Source organism: Schistocerca americana, chromosome 1 (assembly GCF_021461395.2).
Source record: "Schistocerca americana isolate TAMUIC-IGC-003095 chromosome 1, iqSchAmer2.1, whole genome shotgun sequence".
Taxonomy (NCBI): Eukaryota; Metazoa; Arthropoda; class Insecta; order Orthoptera; family Acrididae; genus Schistocerca; species Schistocerca americana.
The window spans coordinates 763,921,465-763,947,311 of record NC_060119.1 but is presented as its reverse complement, the minus strand read 5'-3'; the positions used below and the strand labels follow the sequence as shown (position 1 = coordinate 763,947,311).

The 25,847-nt window shown below is 40.0% G+C and overlaps 1 protein-coding gene across 8 annotated transcripts in view; it reads left to right on the top strand.

The window, feature by feature from the left end:
- The window catches only part of LOC124611756 (diacylglycerol kinase theta), a 713,198-nt gene that overhangs the window by 447,456 nt on the left and 239,895 nt on the right, over positions 1-25,847 (top strand). The window lies entirely within an intron of this gene.

Below are 25,847 nucleotides of genomic sequence, written 5' to 3'. Positions count from 1 at the left end.
CCAAAAATTACTGCTGTGACTGCTGCATGATAGATGCTGTTATACTAAACACAGAAAGCTTGTGCATATAGAAATAAATAAATGAGTGGGCTTGTAATTTTGCTCAGCACTAAGATTCATTTCTTTTCGTATCAGAAAGAAAAGTTATTGCTGGCAAAATTTAAGTTTCTTACTGATGACTCCTCAATAAGTTTAAATTGAACGCTAACTGAGTATCTTAATTCCTTCTTGCATCATTCTCATCATGATGGTGCTTCATGTTCGTTCCATCTTCAGTTATACTTCACAAGAAAATGTTAATATGACCTCTATATGTATTTCAGAGGATAAAGTAGTGGCTGCTTACTATTAATTTTATATGCTGCCAATAATTCTGACCTAATCTGAGGTTTCTTAAATTACATCCTTTACATCAAATTCTTTTTTTCTTCTTTGTGTAATCTGAAGTCCTTTAACACATAGATAATTAACATCGTGAAAAATAGACTTGCAAATTTGGTTTCAAACAGAATGTGTTGAGGTATCATATGACAATAATTCAGCTGTCAGTAACTGCAGACAAACAGAAATGCTCCAAAAACATTTTAAATTGGTAAAACATATTGTGAAGTAGAAAATTTTCTCCAATGTGTTAGCTCTTAGTCAGACCCTTTAGTTAGTGTTTGAGGTCTTTTGTTAATAATATTCTGTATCAGTAATACATAAGGTTTTATGCTCTGTGAAATATTTGTCCTAAATAGCGGCTTGAAAAACTGCATAACACTTAACAATATTGTTGTTCATTAGATGTCTTTGTCTTGTTGCTTCCATACTAAAAGAAACTGTCACTGACAGTGTATGATGATCTATAGAGGCAGCAAGGATAACTGAACAAGAATGATAACACTGTGTGCTGTGTGTCATGAAAGTAATTAGGCAATTTTAGTCACCATACTGAATAGACATTGGAAGGTCTTAGAAATAAGGTTTAAAGGAAACAAGTCACCATATAGCTAATCATTTGTAAAATATTTCACACGGTATATCTTTACTAATGTTGGCTGTAGAATGAACAGGTCATGTACGAATTACAGTGTGCAAATACGTATGTATAATAATTACTGCCACAGTATGATGTGGCATGCTATTAAATAGGTAATGGGTATGTTGTCCTCTTTATTCACTTCCTGCTTCTTAGTTTTAACTGTTAGTGCCCTGTTAATCTGCCGGATGGAATACCTATTTTCGCTGAATACTGTCTTTAGATGGGCGAGTTCTTGAGGTAAGCTATCTAGATCTGAGACAGTATGAGCTATATGAACAAGTGTTTTAAGCAAACTCATGGTTTGCGATGGGTGATGGCAACATGGCGGAACAATCTTTAGCTTTTCTTCCTTTCGTTGGCAACACTTCGTTTAAAATAGCAAGAATCCTCCGAAAATTTCAGGTAAAAGTGATTTTCCGCCCACCATCGAAGATTGCGGACCTTGTGGGATCAGTTAAGGACAATCTGTTACTACGAAAGTCCGGAATTTACAAGACACTGTGCCAATGTGGTAGGGCTTACATAGGTCAAACCACACGCACCGTGAAAGAACGCTGCACTGAACATCAACATTACACCCGCCTTTTGCAGCCAAGCAAGTCCGCTATTGCTGAACATTGTATTTCTACTGGACATTCAATGCAGTATGAGAAAATAATGATTTTGTCCACAGCAACGTCTTTCTGGGACTCCATTATTAAAGAATCCGTAGAAATACGAGTGGCAGAAAATCTGTTAAACTGTGACAGCGGCTACCAGCTGGACAGTGCATGGAATCCCATCATCTCCACGATTTGCTCAAATCGAAGACGACAGAGTGCGTCGACGGCCGTGGCAAACAGCAACACAGATCACGGCTGAGTTCCGCTATTCCACCAGCGAGGGTGCTGTCGGCGGGCAGTGTGGTTCATACATCAAGTTTTCGACGCATGTGCAGAATAGTTACAGTACGGTGTATATATTGTGGAACAGAGGACGTTTCTGCCAGTCTGCGACAGCTCACCTGAAGATGACTGGCAGGTGCCCAGTTGAAATATCGTGCGAAGTATTGAACGACGACCGGCTGCAAGCCCGAAATTTGTAAAGATATCCTGGTCTGAACCACATTACAATGCCAAGATAGGACCTCATTATTCTTCTCTAGAGTCTTGTTTATTAAGCTGTCTTTTTAATTTTCAGAGTTGGCATAAACTTGTTAATAATGTATTTTTGATCTCCTTTAGTGTTGTAATAAGACTGAACTTTATGCTGTGGTATTGAAAACTTTGTTTTGAAATTGATATCACTATAATAATTACAACTTATTACTGATCCTTCTTCCAGTTGACTTACACTGTTGAACTCATAATACATTTGTTTCAAATACAGGACATTGGATCATTTAAACCCATTCTCAAACAAGTTTATCGTATGCACATCAGCACGAGTAATGTCTGATGTGTTACATTTCAAATGACTGCCATTAACGAATTGTTTCTTCCTCATGGATTGTACTATCTGGTGCATCTGAAAGCAAATAAAACAAGTTATATGTAAGATGTTCTGTTGAATTCATATTTTTGTTTTGAATCAATCTAAGCTCACTAATTGTTCCTTGTATCCTCTTATGCGTATTCCAAATTATAATTGCACATAACAGTGTACACTTTGGAAGCTGAAACAAAATTGCCAGGGTGTAGATTGAATTGTATTGTAATAGTCATTAAAATTAAAACTGTCTTTCTTATTCAAGAGGTGGACAACGTGAAATTTTAAAATGTTGTGCATTCTCATATTATCCATAAATACATCATATTTTTCCATCTACTTATTTATTTCAGCTGTAATGATTGTATACTTACATGCCCTGTTTAAAACGGACTGGTTTCAATTACATTTGTCATTATCAAATGTTTTGATTGACTTGGAGGATAACTGTTCACTGACATCATTTCACCCTACCTCATTTCTCAGTTAAACAGCCTGTATCCAATAAATCTCTCAAATGTGGTCATATGGAGGGAGAAAAAACTAATAAGGTGACAAGACAATTCTACTGAAACCTGAAGGTAGATCCACCCATTTCTTGATGGTGCATATTAAAATTGGACTTCACCCAAAGTTCAGCGGATTTTGTTACTCAACCTTAAAAGCTATTTATTTTATTGATTTATTGATTTATGCCTCCTGGGATCATCTAACAACGATATAGGATTTGTCATCACAATACAGTGAAAATAAATATCTCAAAAATGTGCATACACTCTGCATATAGAATTATGCTTTAAGAGGGTAGGACAGGTGGTTGGCCATGACTTCACTGAAGGAACCATCTTGGTGTATACCTTAAACAAACCATACTGGCAATTACTTAAGTCAAGGACACTATGGAAAACCTCAATCAGAATGTACAGATAGAGCAGATGAAATTGTTAATTGAAACAAATATAGAGTACAGTATTAATCAGCAGTGCTTTGAAATTAACGTTTTATGGTAAACACAGTTGCAACAAGTTTATATTTCATACACATGAAAAAATATACATCTGGTATAGATTAGTGCTTGGAAAATATCCACCCATTCTCTCTAGGTGTGTGTATATAATGCTGTGCTTCCATACCTCAGCTTTTGGTATGTGCCTCCTCTTTCATTACCACAGACATTTCATGTATGTTATTATGATGCACTCATTTGCACATGGAACCATTTTTTTCTGCAGTGTCTACTATAAAATCCATGATCAAGTCTAGAAATCTTTATTCCAGTACTAATGCAATCTGTATCAGTATTTTTATTTCAATTTTTTAAATCCATCCCACTCAAACCCCGGACTGCTGGTTGTTTTTGTGTCAGGAACCAGGCACTTTCTGTGCAGAGTGACCCCATCAGTGGAATTCCAAAATACTGATGCTATAAGGATGAACCAAAGGGTCCATGTTCTGTAACTGGACATTTTGAGAATCTGTGTCAATTTACCCCATAGGGATTGTCATATTGCCATTTAAAATAAAATGTTTGGAGTAAGTTGGTTGCTGTGAAACATGTCAACTTGTGTGTAATGAAGTAGGTGCTATAAGAATTATTCATTTAATTAGTGTATAGTGGAATACACGGTTCTGCTATACATCTGGTTACAGACCAAAACAGTGATACTGATGAAAAAAGATAAGAATAGCTTGGAAATGCCTTACTTACTTGCTATATAGTTTAGTAAGAAATACTTATGATATTAAAGTTAATTTCCATGTTCAATCAACACATCTGGGAACAGCATCAGGAAACCCTTTGCATTGGTGGGACACGGTGCTATAGTACAAGGTGCGTGAGAAAATGATGAGACTGACAACACTGTGATCAATATGGCAATGCTGTGTTCTTCTACTTGTGCAGGTCGATGTGTTCGTCCCTTCCAGATGCTCAGACCAAGTTTCAGTTCCATATAGCCTTCATTGGATTTTGTTGTCTATTACAAAAATGGAACAGTGGAATTTAGAGCAATTTTATGCCATCAGGTTTTGTGTTAAGCCCCGGGACTCCACAAGTGTGACCTTTGAAAAATTGAAACAGGCCTACAGGAACATTCCCTACAAAGAGCACAAGTGCTTCACTGGCACAAATCATATTTGGAGGGCTGAGAACACATTGAAGATGAAAGTTTGTGCCAAAATGGTGCTGAAAATCCCCACAACTGAGCAGAAGGACAATCAAGGAAATGTGTGTTGATCTTCTTGAGAGGATTACCAGTGACCACAAATGGTTCAGTCGTGTCTCTCAGGTGATGAATCCTGGATTTTTGAGTATGCTCCTGAGACAAAGCAGCAAAGTGAGGAGTGGCACATTGAGACATCTTCTTGACCAAAAATTCTCAAAGAACCAAATCAAAAATCAAAACAATGCTGCTTTGGTTTTGCGACAGCAGTGGTACCATGCATAAAGAATTTGTTCTTCTAGAACAAACTGTCAACCAAGTATTTTACAAATGTGTTCTTGAAAAGCTCAGGAAGATGGTGAACTGATGAACCAGACATTGCAGACATGACAATGTCTCATGTGACATTGAAATCAAAAGGCATTCCTGTTGTTCCAGATCCTTCTATTCACCTGATCTGAGTCTTTTTGAGTTTTTTCTTTTCCTGAAATTGAAAAGTGTCTTAAAAAGAACATCATTTTGGAACTCTCGAGAACATTCAACAGAATGTGACTGACATATAAAGGTTCCACTAGTTGAAGCATTTCAGCACTGCTACCAGCACTGGGAATGACAGCTCTGCAAGTGTTTAGCTGCCCTGCCTAAAGGAACAACTTTGAAGGGGACAATATTGTTGTGCTAGATAAAAAAAATCACTCTCATTACTTTTCTCACACTCCTTGCATACTCTTACATATTGTGTAGAATGGTCTTGGGATGCCTCACCTCAGCTGCAAAATGGGCAGGCCCTTTTGCACGATTTCAAAAGAAAGTCATTGCGTATTCCATAGTTTGTGCAGATTCTATTAAATGCCATCCGTATGTTGAGGGAAATCAAAGCCTGTTTGATTAATGCAGGTGTTTAGGTAATTTTGTATTCCTGGTGGTGCATGCTTGGCCGATAGCGGCTCCAATTTATGGCATATATCAAATCCTTGATCACTGTTATTGTTGGTTGTTTGGATTATAGCCTGTCAGATATAGCACTTGGGAGACAATCGTGAACGGGGGCTCGGCATTGTCAAATATTGTATTAAACTCAAGCAGCAAAGCTTCCTGCCTTCTGAGATCAGGTGGAAAATATAGGTTTGGCTGTTGGTGATCATACACATCGTTGTATAGAGTTGGGTGTTCTGCCTGCTGGTATGGTTGCAGTTTAGTCATACAGGAACATAATATTCTGCTGTTCTGTGTGCTAATCCCAATGTATAGCAATGGAGCATTGCAACTGTTGAGCCCCTTGAAATACCACACATTTTTTGGAGGATATTATTCCTGGTAGGGATTTTGGCTGAAGTATAGGTCAAGTGTGGTCAATAGGTCAAATGCCTGGCAAGCGAGAGACTCGGAACGCTTTGGACTAGAGCTGTATTATATAGCATCTCAGTTAAAATACATTTCCAGTTAAATATTGGCCTGTCTCTTATTGAGGCAGAAACACTATTGTTCTATTTTATTTGGGCTGGGTTTGAGTTATCACCCAAGATCGTGCTACCACAAGACCGAGAGAAATCTGAGAAATCATATGTCAAATTGCTTTCAGCTTCATCTACGACTATCCATGGACAGCAATGGCTATGGCACCTTTCTAACTGAATTTCCTGCCATCAGTATGAGGAACTTCTGCAGAAGGTTGAAAAAATTGGTGCAAGTACATAATCCTCTGGGAGTTCATTTTTCAGAGTTCTTCGTTCACTGGTTTCTTCACATAGAATAAATTGGAAATATCTATCACACAGGATGCTGTTTAATAGCTGTGTTATAATTCTACAGGGGAATACTGTTAGGAATTTCAGAAGGAGTCCTTCCCTCCAAGAGTAATTGTAAGCTGCCGTAAAATCAACTAATACTATGGACATTTCAAGCCTTCTAAAAACCTGTTTCAATTAAATTTCTTTCTGTTCTGTTCAGAAAGCAGCTAGTTCGACTTGAATGTGTTACATAATTTTGTTATTAATTCAGTTTAGGATCAATCTCCTCAGCAGTTGATGTTAACACTGAAAGATTAACAATAGGTGAGTAAAGAGGATGATGGGACAAGTCTTATAGAAGAGATAGTATCATGAACATCAATCCAAGGACAATAAAATTCATGTAGAATTTGACTAGGCTCTTTTGGAGGTTGTGAAGTAAAGCGAAAATAGTGAGGAAAATGACTAAATTTTAAGCCCCAATGCAAAAGTTGGTTAATATATTCCAGGACAGAATAGGACTATATGTATCAAGGTACATTCCTTATACTAGTTGGTGTGCTAACTACACTAACATTTGTAAAAGATGCAAGTTCCAGGAAAAATGACTTAAATTAATCCAGTCCCAAAACATATGTGGAACAATGTACCAGTAATAAGTGATGAAGGTTGCAGAGAAATAGTGTACATAGGTGCCCCACTGTGCTCTCTTAAGTAATCACGAAGGTCAGTGCTATGTTGAGCTCAGTCCATGAAGAGCCTCCAAAATGTGTGAGGGTGAGCGAGGAAATCAAATGTGTCTTTTCAAAGGAGCTGTCTCAGCATTTATGTGGAGTGATTTAGGGAAGTCACAGAAAGCTCAAACCTGGGTGATCAGAGGTAGATCTGAACTGCCATCTGCCCAAATACGAGTACAAGTCCAGTGTGCTAACCACATTGCAATGAACACATGAATTCCATTACTCAACAGCAAAATGTGTTCTTTTGGATGAGTGCTATTGTGATATCTGCTAGTCAATAGTAGCCTTAATTATAGTACAGTGTAAAGGACAAACACCAAAATTGAAGGTTTAGGGTGATGTTAGCTACAGTATCCAGTCTCAGCTCCTACATTGCGAGTCACAGAGCAGTACATCCAGAAAGCTATTAAAGAAATTAATGTGGCTGAAGCAGTCTACGTATTTAAAAACATGCCTTATCAAATAGCTTGTTTTAAAATCCAGTACCTGTGGTCATGGCACCTGTTGTGCCAAGCAGATGATTTCCATTCCTTGAATGTCTTTACCTCATAACACCACAAGTGGTAATCCCCTGTGCCATTTTCGTCTAGCTACCTTCTCAGACATATACAGTCACACTCTGTTAGCCATCATGCGATATGCAATGATTGTATCACACACCAGGATGCAAATCTGCCTTCCTTTTTAATTCACAGACCATAATTATTGTCATAATAATAATAATAATAATAATAATTATTATTATTATTATTATTGTCATATCACTATTAGTGGCAGCAGTTGCAGTAGTACAGTTACTGCCAATATTAACTTTATTAATTCATAGACAGTATTATTTACTCATACTGCTGCTCAGATAATTTTAATACTATTGTCATATTAAAAATTGTATTTCTTAGGTAGGACTGACTGAGGTGACACAGTGGTCAGCACATTAGACCTGCATTCAGGAGGACGACGGTTCAAACCTGTGTCCGGCCATCCAGATTATGGTTTTCCATGATTTCTCTAAATTGTTGGAGGCAAATGCCGGGTTGGTTCTTTTGAAAGGGCATGACCAACTTCCTTCCTCATCCTTGATGCAATCTGAGCTTGTGCTCTGTCTCTAATTACCTCAGTGTCAACAGCACATTAAGCCCAATCTTCCTTCCTTCGTAGTAGCAATGATGTATGTGTGAAACCATGGTCTGAGGTAAGAGAGGGCGTGGTGGCCATAATCATATCAGGTTAAATAAATCAATAAAATTAAAAATATACAGGTAGAACAGTCATGTGTATAATTCTGCCTATTATGTTTTAATTTTATGTACAAGATAAGTGGTCAACTTTACCCTGTCTACAACCTGTTTAAATGTTAACTCCATGAGATAAGTATGTTCGATGGAGTATCACATGCTCCTGTGAACTTTTGGCCTAACACTTTACATTTTATGAAAATGTGTGTATGTACATTACACATCTCCTCGTAAACCACTGGACTGATTGCAACCAGACTTGCTACACATATTCCTCACTGTCGGGCAACAATAGCTGTGGAGGTTCAGGAGATATGACATAATAAGCAGTGAGATGTGTGAAAAACTGCTGCATCATGCATGGCATTTAAATTTATTACTTATGTGCTACTAATTCTGTTTGCAATAAATTTCACAGAGAGTAATCACAGTTCATTGTAAAATTGCATAACAAATAGCAGTCGTATTGGCAACAAGTATCTGTTGTTACATATATAGGTAACTACAATATTTTTGTTTAAAAAAACTGTTTAAGTACATACTAAGCTGCCAGTAGGAGATAAATGACAGTTATTTAATATAAATGAATAAGCTGCAGATTTTTCCAAAGTAGCAGATTTTGTGCTAATTTATTAGGTTACATATAGGTGGCATAAGCACAAATAGTATTGAGCAGTATAGTGTTTGTTTTTAATACAGTGTACTGGTTAAATTCTCACAATTAATCAAATATTCTGTGCTACTATGCCTTGGTTGAAGGGATCTCACTTTAAAACCCACATTTCATCCCCATCTGTGGAGGACATTTCCAAGGGGGATTGTAGCTTTGTTGAATGTCTGATTCGCACCCTGGCTTGCTACTGACTTAGCAAAATTCCTCTTCCATGAGCTCATGTGCATCGGTGTGACATCACATGTTTTGAATACGTGAGCGCAACTGGCCATTATCAATTGCCTTCATCCGCTGCTACTATCATCCCACGGTGGAAGACTGGTACACATCTTCTTCAGCACTGGGATCCAAATTTCATTCAGTTTCATGCCCCCCTCCTTCCTGTTGACATTCCTGAGGTGTTTCACAATCTCTATGGCCACTCTGTACAGCCTTTCATGGTATCCACTTGTAGCTGCCAGTACTGGAGTCCTATGAAAATGAATGTGGTGGTCTCCTGGCTGTAAAACATGTTCCGCAACTCCCCTCTTCTGCAATTGCCCTTGTGTTCTTCGAGTCATTTTTTGACAGTTCTTTTTGTAGTACCCACGTACACCTCCCCACAACTACACAGAATCCTATAAATTCCAGCTTTTTCCAGCAGTTGGCGAGCATCCTTGGCCGATTTTACATGATCTTGTACCTTCTGCCTTCTCTGTGTGTGTGTGTGTGTAAATTACCATGATGTCTCGCTTTTTCAAGATTTTTCTAGTGCAGTCAGTCACGTCCTTAATGAAAGGTGGGAAAACTTACAATTTCACTGGTGCTTGAGAATCACTATGATATCTTTGCAGTGGTCTTAATGCTCTTTTCACCTCAGTAAACAAATAACTATTCTTGAGAAATGCATTGTTGAGATGTTTTAATTCTGTGTCAAGCAGATCTGGTTCACAGATTTTCCTTGCTCTATCCGACAGAGTTTTTGTTACGTCTTGCTTTTGTTGTGGGTGGTGGTTTGAACCCCAGTGTAAGTAACGGTCTGTGTGCGTGGGTTTTTGGTAAACCATGTGGCCCAAACATTGGATTTTAAAGTGAAATCCCTTTGAATACGACATAATAGCCCAAAATATTTTATTAATTGTGACAATTCCAGCTGTGAAAGTTTACATTTTCAGTTAAATTAAGTTATGAAGAAGTCTTTACTTCTATTAATGTACCATACAGATTAAGTTCTGAAGAGATTCTTCACTTTTGTTAATGTACCCTTTGCCGTTCACTGTCAATGTTCTTACCAACTGAGGTATCCATGTATAACTCATATCATGCCCTAATTGTTCCTGTTTATCAACAAGTTTGAAAACAGGACATGCTCCACTTTCAAATTAAAGATTCATTCAAGTACTAGGATGTGATGAATCAATTTCTTCCCAACATGTTTTTTATCAGAACTACTAGTCCAGCATAGTATACGGCAACCTTCTGTAAAGTCTGGAATGTAGCTGAGAGATACTGGCAAAATTGAAACTATTGGGCAGTTCACAAGTTATTGTTGCATGTCTGTTGGTAAGAGGTCCAGTCCTGCATGGAGTTTTAATCTCTCAAGAGGTTACACTGTGTGTCATTCCACATTTCTGGAGGTTCTCATTCTTGATGGGATCTGAGACCATTATGACTAAATGAATGAATGAAATTTAATGCCATGGGTATGTAACATCGTCTCCTTCAAGAAAAGTTGAAAGATTGTACAATGTTAATTAATGACCAACATCTGAGGATAGGTAGCTGTGTGTTCGTGGGTAGCTCCATTAAGTGACCTACACAATAAAATCAGATCAAAAGCTACAGACAACTACAGTAGTTTGGAATTTAAAGGTGAATATGGAGCAGAATAGGTAGAATAGTGTGGGACATTGCTAGAAATACCAGAGCACAGACAACGTGCAAGAGAGACATTACTATTCAACCATTTGACAGTCTCTCTATTATCTTCCAAAAATGGGGAGTTTTCTTTCCTGATACTCTGAAATTTTCCATATATTAATATTTGCAGACAACAGAGGAACTGGTAAGACTGGAAAATATATATCAATTGAATAATATTTGAATGTTGACAAGCAGTACTTTCTTCAACACTGATTGTTAATCAAGCTTCCCATCAGTTATTGTTTTGTAAGAAAGTAGTATATCTGTGAGAGAAGATTTCCAGGGTTAATTACCTATTAACCATGGAAAACTTATGTGACAGGTATGCTATTTTCTTACAAAACACTAACTGATGAGAAGCTTGGCAAAAGTTTTGGTGTTCGAAGATGTGGAGTTGAATATGTGCCAAAGGGTATGGACTTGGGTACCCACTAGGGGTATCTGTGCTCCAGCGTATGCCTGCACCATGAGCCACGCCGTGTGAGTGCGCCACACTCCGTACCATGTGAAGTCCCCATACCACGTGAAGTCCACGGACAATTGCATTTCCCGCAGTCAGGTATTTAGGTGGCTGCGTGGCGCTACCCCGGCAGTCTGGTACTTGCAATAGTTTGTGTGTGCATCTTGGCCATATTGCATTCCAGTTCTGTGTGTTGAGATACCTACCGTCATTGTTTGGAGTGTTCCTGCGTTGTTGTTGCCTCGCCGTGGTTATCCCCTCAGTCCTTGCATGCTTGCTTGTTGTGTCCTGGTCAGTCATAGTGTCTGTCATCTCCTACTTATTTGTCTGTCCTGTCTGTTTGTAGTTAACAATACCTCCAGTGGCTCCCCTGTCTGGCGGCTTCTCGTCTCCATTCTCTGCCATGCACCGCCCGCCGGTCGCTCGAGGCTATAACATTGGCGGCGAGGTAAAAGGTTCGGTGACGTGGAGGCTAAGTTTGTCTGTCTGCTGGAGCAGCTCATGCAGCAGCAGCAGTGCCAGTTAGACATCTTACATCTTACAGCAATCCTTGCAGTTGCTGATGAACAAAGTCATGTCACGGGACACCCTCCTGCAACAGCTCCTGGATGTCCCAGTTTCTAACCCTTCCCCACATCCACTGTCACTTCCGCCCTTTGATGACACTAAGGAAGACTGGGAAACGTCCTTGCATCACCTGAAACAACATTTCACAGCGTTTCAGGTCATGGATGACTCCCTACAGCAGTCGTTATTCTTGTCCTGGGGATCACCAGACACGTTCTTTCTGTTCCGCAAATTGGCACTGTTGTCTTACCTGTGGCTCTCTCCTTTACTGACATATGAGTGCTGCTGACTAACTCCTATTCCCAGCACTACCACGTCGTGGTGTCATGGCTAAAGTTCCACCAGTACCATTAACAGCCCAGTCAGTCATACCGTTCCGGGTCATGGACTTGCAGGGTCTCAGCCGCAAATGTGACTTCACTTGCACCAGTCAGTGTTGCAAGGCTTCTTATGCAGACCCCTTGATTCACGATATAGTTGTTCACCTGGCACCTGATCCAGAGGTTTGCACAGCTGCATTGAAACTCGATAACTCCTGACTGGAAGACATTCTGCACATAGACCACTCCTTTGAAATCACAAAAGCAGCAAATGAGCAACGCTATCGAGACTCCTCCTTGTCCGACGTCTCTGTGGCTTCGGACTGCCGGTCGCCCCTCGTCGGCGGTGGTCATTTGGGTCGCTTCCGTCTTTCGCAACAGTGCTTTTCCGCCCACTCTTGTGCAGTCTGTGCCCATTGTTGGAAGACGTGCTTGCTCTGTTAGAAAGACGGCCATCTCTGATCTGTCTGTCACAGCTGCTCCACCTGCTCCCGCCCCTCACCCATGGGGCATCAGGATACTGTGCACACGCTGCAGTCAGTCGTCCCACTGGACACACCATTGCCGCCGCAGTTGTTCCTCACACTCCGCATTTTTAATGTGGACGTTCAGCTCCAGGTCGATATGGGGCCACCATCTCCTTGCTCAATCTGGTGACATATACATGCCTGAGTTCCCTGGAGCTGTCTCCCACCTCTCAGTGATTGGTCATGTATAATGACAGTTCTGTCTCCTTCCGTGGGCAGTTCTCGGACCTGGCCACCTATGAACACATTCCCCGGCTCCTGACCCCTTTGGTGGTTGACCATGCCTGGGCTTCAAACATTTTTGGATTCGATGCTTTCATGCTATTTGGCTTTTCGATTTCTGATGAAGTTAAGGTTGTTTCTACTGCCATCCTGTTCCAGGACCTCGACAATCTGTGCTCGGCCTATGCCTCTGTGTTTCAGTCTGACTTAGGGTATGCTTCAGACTTCCAGGCGCACATTGCTCTGTGGCCAGATGCTCAGCTATGGTTTTTCCAGGCTCGACACAGTCCTGTGGCCTTATGTCCAGCAATCAAGCAAGAGCTCTATCAACTGCAGGCTGCTGGTATTATAGAACCCATGAAGGTGAGTGCTTGGATAACCCCATTGGTGTTGATCAGGAAACTCAAAGGCTCCCTTCACCAATGTGGGGATTTCAGAGTTACAATCAATGCACAGTCCCAGATTGAAACTTATCTCATTCCCCTGCAGGAACACCTCACCAAACTTGCGCAAGGCAAATACTTCTCTAAGATTGACCTAGTGGAGGCTTACCATCAGTTACCATTAGATGAGGAATCCCAGAACCTTGTGGTCATCAACTCGGCTTTCAGATTATATAAATACAAGCACCTTCCATTTAGTACTTTGTTGGCACTGGCCATTTTCCAGAGGTACCTGGAGTAGCTCACACAGCCCATCCCAGCTTGTGTCAATTATCTCGATGACATCTTGGTCTCCAACCGTACACGCCACAAGCATTTTCAATACCTCAGTACCTTATTTCATGCTCTGCTGGCCACAAGCTTGTGCTGTCGACTGGAAAAGTGTAGTTTCTTTCAGCTGGATGTCGAGTACCTGGGGCTCTGGGTCAGCAAAGAAGGCATTTGTCTGTCGTATCGTAACATCGTGTCCATCAACGCCCTTCCCCACCCCAAGATTTATCTGACCTACAAGTTTTTTTGGGCAAGGCTAACTACTACTTAAAGTTTTTGCCCCAGGCTGCTTATGTAGCACAGCCCCTCAATCACTTGCATTGCAAAGGGGTGCTGTTCAACTGGACTCTTGTTTGTGATCAAGCTTTTCTCCACTTGAAAACTATGGTCAGGTCCACACCTTGCCTGACCTACTTCTCTCGGACCACTATTTCATTGTGGCAGCCAGTGTTTCAGCCTATGGTATTGGAACAGTCTTGGCTCACAGCAATGCAGATGGCTCAGAACAGCCCAATGCATATGCGTCCAAGACGCTATCCCAGCACAGAGGAACTATTCTCAGACTGAGCAACAGGCTCTGACGATTGTGTTTGCCGTTCAAAAGTTTCACATCTACTTGTTTGGGATGAAGTTCACTCTCCTCACTAATCACAAGCCTTTGGTTATCGTCTTCGGCCCACACACACACCTCTCCGAGCGAACTGCTCAACGTCTTCAGAGCTAGGCACTGTTCTTACGCAATTACGCTTATGGTACCTGATATAAGCCCACCTCATAACACTCCAACACTGATGCCTTATCACATCTCCCCTTGAGCCCTGATTCCGAGTTTGACCAGAAGGAAGTCCTCTGCTTTCACATTGATATGGCCCGCCAAGATACACTGGACAGATTTCCCATCACGCCTGCACAGGTTGCCTCTGTCACACACCGGTACACCATTTTGCCGCAGGTTTCCCACTACATGACCCATAGTTGGCCCAGCTATCTGACTCGCTGGTTGAAAACTGAATTCAGCCCCTGGCGGCACCTCTCCCACAGGCTCTCGGTTGTGGCGGGTGTCCTTCTGTTGGCCGCGGAGGCTGATGCCCATTGGGCGATCATCCCACCTAATTTGCACCACCACACCCTACACTTGCTGCACTGCAGACACTGGGGGATGTCCTGTATGAAGGTGTTGGCTCGCCGGAATGTGTATTGGCCTGGTTTCAGTGGCGACTTTGGATGCTTGGTCCATGGGTGCACGGTGTCTGCGTGTCACCAGGCCAGCCCACTGCCCATCATGTACCCTCTGGCCCATGCTTCGTCAGCCCTGGGACTGTATCCATCTCCATTTTGCGGGTCTGTCCTTGGGATTGATGTGGTTACTCATTGTGGATGTACACTCCGTCCTCCAATGGCACAGCAGAATGACTGGTGAGGACGTTTAAGCAGTGACAGACAAAAGTGGTCAAATCCTCTGGCACTACGTCGGCCTTCTCCTTATTCCTGAGCACTTATCACACTACGCCAGTGGATGGTCATAGTCCTCCATGGGTGGAAACAACAGACCCTGCTCCATCTGCTGGTTCTGTCACCTTCTGAACCCTGCTTCCGATCCTCTCACCACTACACCCCAGGCACGGTTGTGTGGGCCCATTCATATGGTGGCAAGGCTGCTTGGACTCCTGTCACGGTGGACATGACCCTTCGGCGGTGTGTGACCTCAGTACAGACACAGTGCCACCACCATAACCAACTCTGGCCTTGTACCCCTACATGGCACCTCACATCCCCCAACCCCTTGCTTCTTTCTGGTGTGCGTGAGGCCTTCGAGTCAGCCTTGCTGCCATTGGCCATTGGCCGCGGGCACCCCGGTATGCCTTCCTGCAACCACAAGGATCGGAGGTGACGTGCGATACCCTGCCCTTCTGGTGACATTCCACGGATGGCCCTCCCAACCCATCGCTGGCTGTCGACGCCACAGGGTCTCCCTCCTTCCACCCACCATAGCACTGGCTGGGGCGTTTCTGCCCTTATGCACAGGTTGTTGGGGGGGGGGGGGGGGAATTATTATTGTTGTTGTTGTTGTCCTCTAATCACATACACAAAGGTTGTACTGTAGTGCTGTCAAACAGCGAAACAAAAATTGATTTATGTGGAGGCTTCAACAGCAATGTTATTCTTCAATTTGCGGAGGAAAAAGGCAACTTAATTTTTTTCTGGAAAAGAGAATGCATAAAATACTTGGACACATGGAAATTCTAGGTCTGAGGTTCTAACTACGATAAGATGGCAAAGAAATTTGTTACACCATCTTTTCATGTTTGAAGTACTCACTCTCTCATGTTTTATTCGTGGTAGATAGTGAAGTTTTTTTTCTGCCTATTCTTAAGAGCTTTCCAAGCAGTGCAACATTACATGCTGAAATTTCTATCTGAAATATTATTTTCTTTCTAACTGCATGTGGCAGTTTTGTCATAATTTGCTTGCTTGTCAGAAGCAATGAACTGAGAAGTGTTTTGGCCTTTATTGAATGTATTTATTGTTTCTCATACCTCAGGGATGGTTTATAAACTCATTTGGGAAATAATTCCTGTATTAAAAGCATAAGATGTGAGGAAATAGAAAAAAGAATTAGTGAAATAAGTAGATGACAAAGGAGGAAGAAATTGCCCTAAACAGCTGCTCAGAAAACTCCTAAACAACATAAACATTGAACAAGCTGTAAGCATACTAGAGATGTGCAGATAACAGTCTGACATGTACTTGCTTCTATTGATATTTGAAGCACTAGTGCATAAATCCCCTATATATTACACGTATGCTGTACCTGTAGAAAGAGATTAAACATTGATGCAACTGTTATTTGGGCCTGCATACACCGCAGTATCTCACTGCCTTGTATGAGGCATACAAGGGTCACGTTTTAAGCTTTTACAAATGATCATGCTGTTGAGATGTGACATTACTGTTGTGTGAATAAATTTCAGTTGTTATTTTTAAAACAATAGAAGCTTAGAAATTAGCCAAATAGTATGTTACAGTGAGAATATATGTCTACAGCTAAAATATAAAGACACACTGTTGTAAAAATATGGATGTTGCATGGCATGTGATACTGGCCATCAGATGATTACGATTTTTGTAAATACCTACCTCAAAAACAATGCCTTGAATCACCTCATTCAAAATTTGGTAATCAATCACACTGAGGAAAGATTATTTACAAATGGTGCACAGAATTTTGTCAGACATTCTAAAAAAAATGCTACCATGGAAATGCTAAATATCTATGCAATATCATAATATGAAATGAAACTGTGATTAATTGCTATGAGGTGAAAATAAAGCAGCAGTCAACTATTTGGGTTATCCAAACCAAATAATTGCCAACGAAAGTGGTTCTTTCACAAAGTTCTTGCAAGAAAATGATTGCCTGTTTCCTTGGTTATTTGGACATATTGTGGCCAGTATTTCAGAGCATCAAAGAATATTTACTGCAGAATGGTGTACAACAATTTGTTTACCTTAAGACATCAATGAAATGAGGAAAAAGCAACTGAATATGTAACATTGTTCTTCATCATGAGCATGTTATCCGTCAAACAACATTTCAGACAATTAATTCATTGATGTTTGTATGTATGACAAACATAACACTTGGGACTAAGTACTTTGTAATAGCGTACTACCATTCATCTTCATGTGAGGTGATTTTTTTGAGAAACAACTAGTTGGTACCAAAAAATGTTGTTCTTGAATTGTTTTCATACACAATTAAAAGGCAACCTCATACTAAGGTAGGAAAATTGAATGTGATGCTGATCACTACACATTAGATACGACTCCTGTAGGAAATATCCATAGCTTTAGGTAGAGTATGTGGTGATACACATTTTTGAAACAATAATGTTTACATGTATCATGCAAGTCCTTCTCTCTTGGAACTGTAACAAATAAGTTCATAGACAGAAAGCATCTGTGGTTTCATTAATTCTTCTCTTGTGTTCATAATTTTGAATCCGTTTCTCTAGACATTCAATAATCATACTACTGTGTTGACTGTATCTGAGTTTTACAAGATATTCTATTTTCTGTCGTTCTTATCACAAATAAAAAAAATTGTGCTATGTTTCAAGTACTGAAAGCTATTCTCACAGACACTTCTCTAAGTAAGTGTACATTTTTCATTGTTGATATCCTTATGATCACTAATGCTGCAGGTTTTTTATTTATTTGTTTTTATTTTATTTATTTGTTTATTTTGCGGTGGCGGGGGGCAGGGGCATCATGTGCATGATTGCTTTTAAAGGCAGGTTCGTTGACAATACTACAGTGTGTAAATACACAGTTACTTCATTTATTATGTAAACATTAGTCTAATTAATTGAAATTAATCAGACAGAATATCTTCTTTCATTGCAATGCAGTATGCACATTAAATAATTAATTGTCTCTTTATATGTATGACAAACATAACACTTGGGACTAAGTACTCTGTAATAGCGTACTACCATTCATCTTGATGTAAATCTTCATGCCTTCCTTGTCAGTCGTTATGTACCCACCCCATCCATCATTTTAACACCTAATACTGGTGTTCTATTTACTATTTTTTGTTTTCAGTGACATACTGTGTGTACTTCCTCTGTAATCTTCGTCATATAACTTTTTCAGCACTTGTATTCTGTTTTTGTTCTTGGTGCTTGAGATGCAATACTGTGGATTCAAAGCATTTGAATGAGTGATAATGTGGGCACTGGCACTAGAAGTCAGTATACCTGGATTCATGGTCACCTTCTTAAGAGAATTACTGTCAATAATTAACACACATTGGTCGATACGCAGTGAGGAGCAAGAATTATCCAAAGAAATCAACTAGTCTTGTTGGATAACATGAGCTGTAGAATTTAATGTAGGGTGTAACTTGCAAACAAAGGGTGTGGAACAAAACTTGGTAATAACAAGAAGTAGAAGAGAGGTTATTGAACGGAGCAAACTTTTCCAAGCAGTCATATTTTGGAAATGTGCCATTGTGAAGTTAAGGCCATGAAAAGGTGATCAGTTGGCAAAAAAACATGCAGAAATATGTACATTTATGGAAATTTGTCTCATTTAGTAACTGTTATGTTGGAGGTTGCAATTAGCAGTTAAATTATCTGTTGACCATGCTCTTGAATGGAATGTGCATTTTCATATGCTCACTAGTGACAGTTGTGTACAATAAATTCTTGTTTCCTAATGAAAACTGCCTCATCTGCAAATAGAGTGAAGGACTGAGAGACATAAATGATTTTCTGGCAGACCTTTACTTCATTGTTTAGTGTTCGGGGTGGAGTAACGCACTTTGGTCCAAAGGTATGCAGCAAGTTCACGTCTGAATGTGAAGCAAGAAATTCAAAAGAAAATTAAAAATATACCTCATTTAGTCACTCTTACATATTGTTTACTCTGTCTCAAATTATATCTATACAAAGTTTTTAACATTATTGTCTTCATACTAGCTTTATAGTTGAAAATTAGAATAGTTTGATGCACTTGTATCAAATATTAGTATCTTTGTTGCAAGATAATTAAAAAAGACATTCATTTCAGATCTCTGGTACTATTACTACACCTGTTACACATTTAACGGGGAACTGTCCATAAGTGTATCAGGGCTCAGTTTTTTTATCACTGTGAATAATTCCTTTATCACAGGTGATTGTGGTTCGGTTTTGTATTTCATATCTTCAAGTTGACAAGTGGATGCAGGTGTACATTTTACCTTCACCTCTCAATTCACTCATTTAACATAACGGCTATTATTGTTCTGACATGAGAACAAACTCAATTGAAAGTTACAACTGTTATGTTGCTTTTCATTATGTTCAAATCACTTAATCACACTGTGCACTGACCTTTGATTAAATTATTATTTCACACTGTTTGACTATGTGATATGATACTACAACAGTCAGTACTAAACATTGCTTTCCCTATGAAATGAACAATCAAAACAAAAAGCGAAGTAGAAACACAAGGTTCTACAGTTCAAAGTCCTGTATTGCATAGCATCTCACAAGACTAATGGAGATCAGGTCATAAATAAAATTCATATTTTGGAAGCAAATTCATTTGAGTCACGTCTGTTTCTCCTGTATTCCATATTCCTAGCTAATGTTTTCAGTTTTGTTGCTTGCTCACAGTGGTTGTGTACAACAAAGTGAAATATCAACTGTATTACTATCATGAGTTTTGTGAATGTATTTTACTTATGTTTTGCAGTGAACCAGTCTCTATAATTTCATATTTTTATTTATTTTGCATGTCATTTGATACTGTTGATGTTTACAGCATGCTGCACTGCTTCATTCTTTAAAATCAAAGCTTTGCTGCTTTAATGTGCCAAACACCCAAGCATCTTGAATGTGCCACACTCAGACTTATTAGGATATAGTACTTGTGGTAAGAAATGCTCAATTTATTCTAATTCTTTTGAGAGTTTGATGCAACATTTCACTCAGAACTTAGTGAGTAGCCTTATTTTTTAGTCTTCAAAAAAATATGGTATCCTGCCACTGTACCTGGCTTTTAAAACTTGCACCAGCAGTCAACATTTTTTCTATGAATTGTATCATGTACATTTGTTGTAGCCTTCTGTAACTGTCTACAGAATCATGTGCTTGAAGGTAATGAGTTAAAGACAAGGAGACTAACAACTTCATGTGTTTTACATTGTGCATCTAATCCATTTGTCTAACTTGAACACAGGCACAATAGAATGTTATAGTATCAACTCAAGTGTGAACATTTTTTATACATTTTACATTTAGCTGTAATGTGTCTTTGTTATGGTGTAAAAGCTATTTATCCCACACATTAATTAGTACTTTAATGTACTCAAAGCCAGATAAAAGAAATTGTAATGAATCTATAAAGATCAGCAGTAATAGCTGTAGACTGCATTCATAAAATGCTATCAAGCTCCTGTCAGCTTACAAAAACTGTAGAGAAAATCTCAGTTCACTAGTATATTAAGTTCCCTAATCATATTGTAATCATCAGAGGAGATTTCAGTCATCCAACAATCTAACTGGATAGTTACAGTTTTTAGTGTTGCAAGAGATCATGTGAAACATTACTATATGCATTCGCTAAGAACAATCTAGAGGATATCGACATCGAAACTGGTAACACTGATCGTGAGGTAGTTGTAGCAACAATGGTTACCAATGTATAAGGGGCACCTAAAACAAGTAGAAAGATTTGCATGTTCAGTAAACTAGATAAAGAAATAGCTGTGTCATATCTCACTGCAGAACTTGAAATTACTAGCTCATGACAGTAGCATGTAGGGAACTATGCATCAAGTTTAAAAGAATGGTTTGACCGTGCACTGGGTAGATATATGCACCCACTAGAACAGTTCCTGATGTGAGGGACTGTCCATCGCATACAATCAGTGTGAAGAAACTCCTTAAGAAACAGAGACTACTGCATGAAAGGTGTAAAGGAAAGCAGAGGGCTATAGATAGGTGTTGAATGAAACATGTTTGGGTGACAAGAGAGCAATGCATGAAGCTTTCAGTGACTACCATAACAGAGTATTGCCAAAAGATCTTTCAGAGAACCCAGGGAAATTCTGATTGTGTGTAGAGGCTGTTAGTGGCACAGTCACCCATGGACAAGATAAGAACTAAAATTAACGATACTTAACTCCATGTTCAAATGTTTCTTTTTCTTGTATGATTGAAAATATGAAAAAATGTTCAAATGTGTGTGAATTCCTAAGGGACCAAACTGCTGAGGTCATCGGTCCCTAGACTTACACACTACTTAAGCTAACTTATGCCGAGAACAACACACACACCCATGCCCGAGGGAGGACTCGAACCTCCGGTGGGAGGGGCTGTGCAGTCAGTGACATGGCGCCTGAAAATATGAGTGAAGTAGATATTAATCTCAGTGGTGATGAGAAGCAGATGAAATTGTTAAAATTGGCTAAAGCTCCAGGGTGTGATGGAATCCTAATCAGATTCTATACTGAATTTGTGCCTGAGTTAGCCCCTCTTTTCACTATTCACTGTTATTTGTTTTATTTATTTATTTAGTGCCTGAGTTCATAGTGTTTTTCCATAAATTTAATAAACACAACAGATATATATAATAGAGACTTTAGTCATCAATAATATATTCTCCTTCACTGTTTACAACAGTCTGCCAACACTGGGGTAACTTTTCAATTTCGTGACTGTAGATGGTTGGTTCCCCCCCCATGAACCATGGACCTTGCCGTTGGTGGGGAGGCTTGCGTGCCTCAGCGATACAGATAGTCGTACCGTAGGTACAACCACAACGGAGGGGTATCTGTTGAGAGGCCAGACAAACGTGTGGTTCCTGAAGAGGGGCAGCAGCCTTTTCAGTAGTTGCAAGGGCAACAGTCTGGATGATTGACTGATCTGGCCTTGTAACAATAACCAAAACGGCCTTGCTGTGCTGGTACTGCGAACGGCTGAAAGCAAGGGGAAACTACGGCCGTAATTTTTCCCGAGGGCATGCAGCTTTACTGTATGATTAAATTATGATGGCGTCCTCTTGGGTAAAATATTCCGGAGGTAAAATGGTCCCCCATTCGGATCTCCGGGCGGGGACTACTCAAGAGGATGTCATTATCAGGAGAAAGAAAACTGGCGTTCTACGGATCGGAGCGTGGAATGTCAGATCCCTTAATCGGGCGGGTAGGTTAGAAAATTTAAAAAGGGAAATGGATAGGTTAAAGTTAGATATTGTGGGAATTAGTGAAGTTCGGTGGCAGGAGGAACAAGACTTTTGGTCAGGTGACTACAGGGTTATAAACACAAAGTCAAATAGGGGTAATGGAGGAGTAGGTTTAATAATGAATAGGAAAATAGGAATGCGGGTAAGCTACTACAAACAGCATAGTGAACGCATTATTGTGGCCAAGATAGATACGAAGCCCACACCTACTACAGTGGTACAAGTTTATATGGCAACTAGCTCTGCAGATGACGAAGAAATTGAAGAAATGTATGATGAAATAAAAGAAATTATTCAGATAGTGAAGGGAGACGAAAATTTAATAGTCATGGGTGACTGGAATTCGAGTGTAGGAAAAGGGAGAGAAGGAAACGTAGTAGGTGAATATGGATTGGGGCTAAGAAATGAAAGAGGAAGCCGCCTTGTAGAATTTTGCACAGAGCACAACTTAATCATAGCTAACACTTGGTTTAAGAATCATGATAGAAGGTTGTATACATGGAAGAACCCTGGAGATTCTAAAAGGTATCAGATAGATTATATAATGGTAAGACAGAGATTTAGGAACCAGGTTTTAAATTGTAAGACATTTCCAGGGGCAGATGTGGACTCTGACCACAAACTGAAGAAACTGCAAAAAGGTGGGAATTTAAGGAGATGGGACCTGGATAAACTGAAAGAACCAGAGGTTGTACAGAGTTTCAGGGAGAGCATAAGGGAACAATTGAAAGGAATGGGGGAAAGAAATACAGTAGAAGAAGAATGGGTAGCTCTGAGGGATGAAGTAGTGAAGGCAGCAGAGGATCAAGTAGGTAAAAACACAAGGGCAAATAGAAATCCTTGGGTAACAGAAGAAATATTGAATTTAATTGATGAAAGGAGAAAATATAAAAATGCAGTAAATGAAGCAGGCAAAAAGGAATACAAACGTCTCAAAAATGAAATCGACAGGAAGTGCAAAATGGCTAAGCAGGGATAGCTAGAGGACAAATGTAAGGATGTAGAGGCTTATCTCACTAGGGGTAAGATAGATACTGCCTACAGGAAAATTAAAGAGACCTTTGGAGATAAGAGAACCACATGTATGAACGTCAAGAGCTCAGATGGAAACCCAGTTCTAACCAAAGAAGGGAAAGGAGAAAGGTGAAAGGAGTATATAGAGAGTCTATACAAGGGCGATGCACTTGAGGACAATATTATGGAAATGTAAGAGGATGTAGATGAAGATGAAATGGGAGATACGATACTGCGTGAAGAGTTTGACAGAGCACTGAAGGACCTGAGTCGAAACAAGGCCCCCGGAGTAGACAACATTCCATTGGAACTACTGACGGCCATGGGAGAGCCAGTCCTGACAAAACTCTACCATCTGGTGGGCAAGATGTATGAAACAGGCGAAATACCCTCAGACTTCAAGAAGAATATAATAATTCCAATCCCGAAGAAAGCAGGTGTTGACAGATGTGAAAATTACCGAACAATCAGTTTAATAAGCCACAGCTGCAAAGTACTAACACGAATTCTTTACAGATGAATGGAAAAACTAGTAGAAGCCGACCTTGGGGAAGATCAGTTTGGATTCCGTAGAAATACTGGAACATGTGAGGCAATACTGACCTTACGACTTATCTTAGAAAATAGAGTAAGGAAAGGCGAACCTACGTTTCTAGCATTTGTAGACTTAGAGAAAGCTTTTGACAATGTTGACTGGAATACTCTCTTTCAAATTCTAAAGGTGGCAGGGGTAAAATACAGGGAGCGAAAGGCTATTTACAACTTGTACAGAAACCAGATGGCAGTTATAAGAGTTGAGGGACATGAAAGGGAAGCAGTGGTTGGGAAGGGAGTAAGACAGGGTTGTAGCCTCTCCCCGATGTTATTCAATCTCTATATTGAGCAAGCAGTAAAGGAAACAAAAGAAAAATTTGGAGTAGGTATTAAAATCCATGGAGAAGAAATAAAAACTTTGAGGTTCGCCGATGACATTGTAATTCTGTCAGAGACAGCAAAGGACTTGGAAGAGCAGTTGAACGGAATGGATGGTGTCTTGAAGGGAGGATATAAGATGAACATCAACAAAAGCAAAACGAGGATAATGGAATGTAGTCGAGTTAAGTCGGGTGATGTTGAGGGTATTAGATTAGGAAATGAGACACTTAAAGTAGTAAAGGAGTTTTGCTATTTGGGGAGCAAAATAACTGATGATGGACGAAGTAGAGAGGATATAAAATGTAGACTGGCAATGGCAAGGAAAGCGTTTCTGAAGAAGAGAAATTTGTTAACATCGAGTATAGATTTAAGTGTCAGGAAGTTATTTCTGAAAGTATTTGTATGGAGTGTAGCCATGTATGGAAGTGAAACATGGACGGTAAATGGTTTGGACAAGAAGAGAATAGAAGCTTTTGAAATGTTGTGTTACAGAAGAATGCTGAAGATTAGATGGGTAGATCACATAACTAATGAGGAAGTATTGAATAGGATTGGGGAGAAGAGAAGTTTGTGGCACAACTTGACCAGAAGAAGGGATCGGTTGGTAGGACATGTTCTGAGGCATCAAGGGATCACCAATTTAGTATTGGAGGGCAGCGTGGAGGGTAAAAATCATAGGGGGAGACCAAGAGATGAATACACTAAGCAGATTCAGAAGGATGTAGGTTGCAGTAGGTACTGGGAGATGAAGAAGCTTGCACAGGATAGAGTAGCATGGAGAGCTGCATCAAACCAGTCTCAGGACTGAAGACCACAACAACAACAACAACAGATGGTTGGTTGGTTTGTGGGGATTGAAGGGACCAGACTTCAAAAGGCCATCAGTCCCTGTGACTGTAGAAATCATGTGGTTTTGAGGCGAAGAATTTGTCAAGCCATGTTTGGAGCGAATTTTCATCCAGAACAGAAATTCCTCGAAGAGTCTTTGATAGAGAATGGAAAAGGTGAAAATCTGACAGGGAAAGATCAGCTGATTAAGGTGGATGTAGAATGACTTCCCAGCCCAACTCCTGTTAAGCGTTTTTTGTCAGTCTAGCAGAAAGAGGCAGGCATTATTGTGGAATAGCATCACTTCACACTGTCTTCCTGGTCATTGTTCTTGGATTGTGTCTGCAAGGTGTCTCAGTTGTTGACAATAAATTTCAGCAGTGATGGTTACACCTTGGGGAAGCGCCAGCCTAATATAAACTACCGAAGATTCCTCAAACAAAAAACTGCACCCAGTAGTTGGAAGAAAACACAGTCACACTATTCCACAAAAAGCGTAGCAGAAGTGATCCATTTGTTGTAGAATCTTAGAACATATTCTGACCTGAAACATTATGAGGTATCTTGAACAGAGCAACCTCGTCCATGCCAACCAACGTGGAGTCT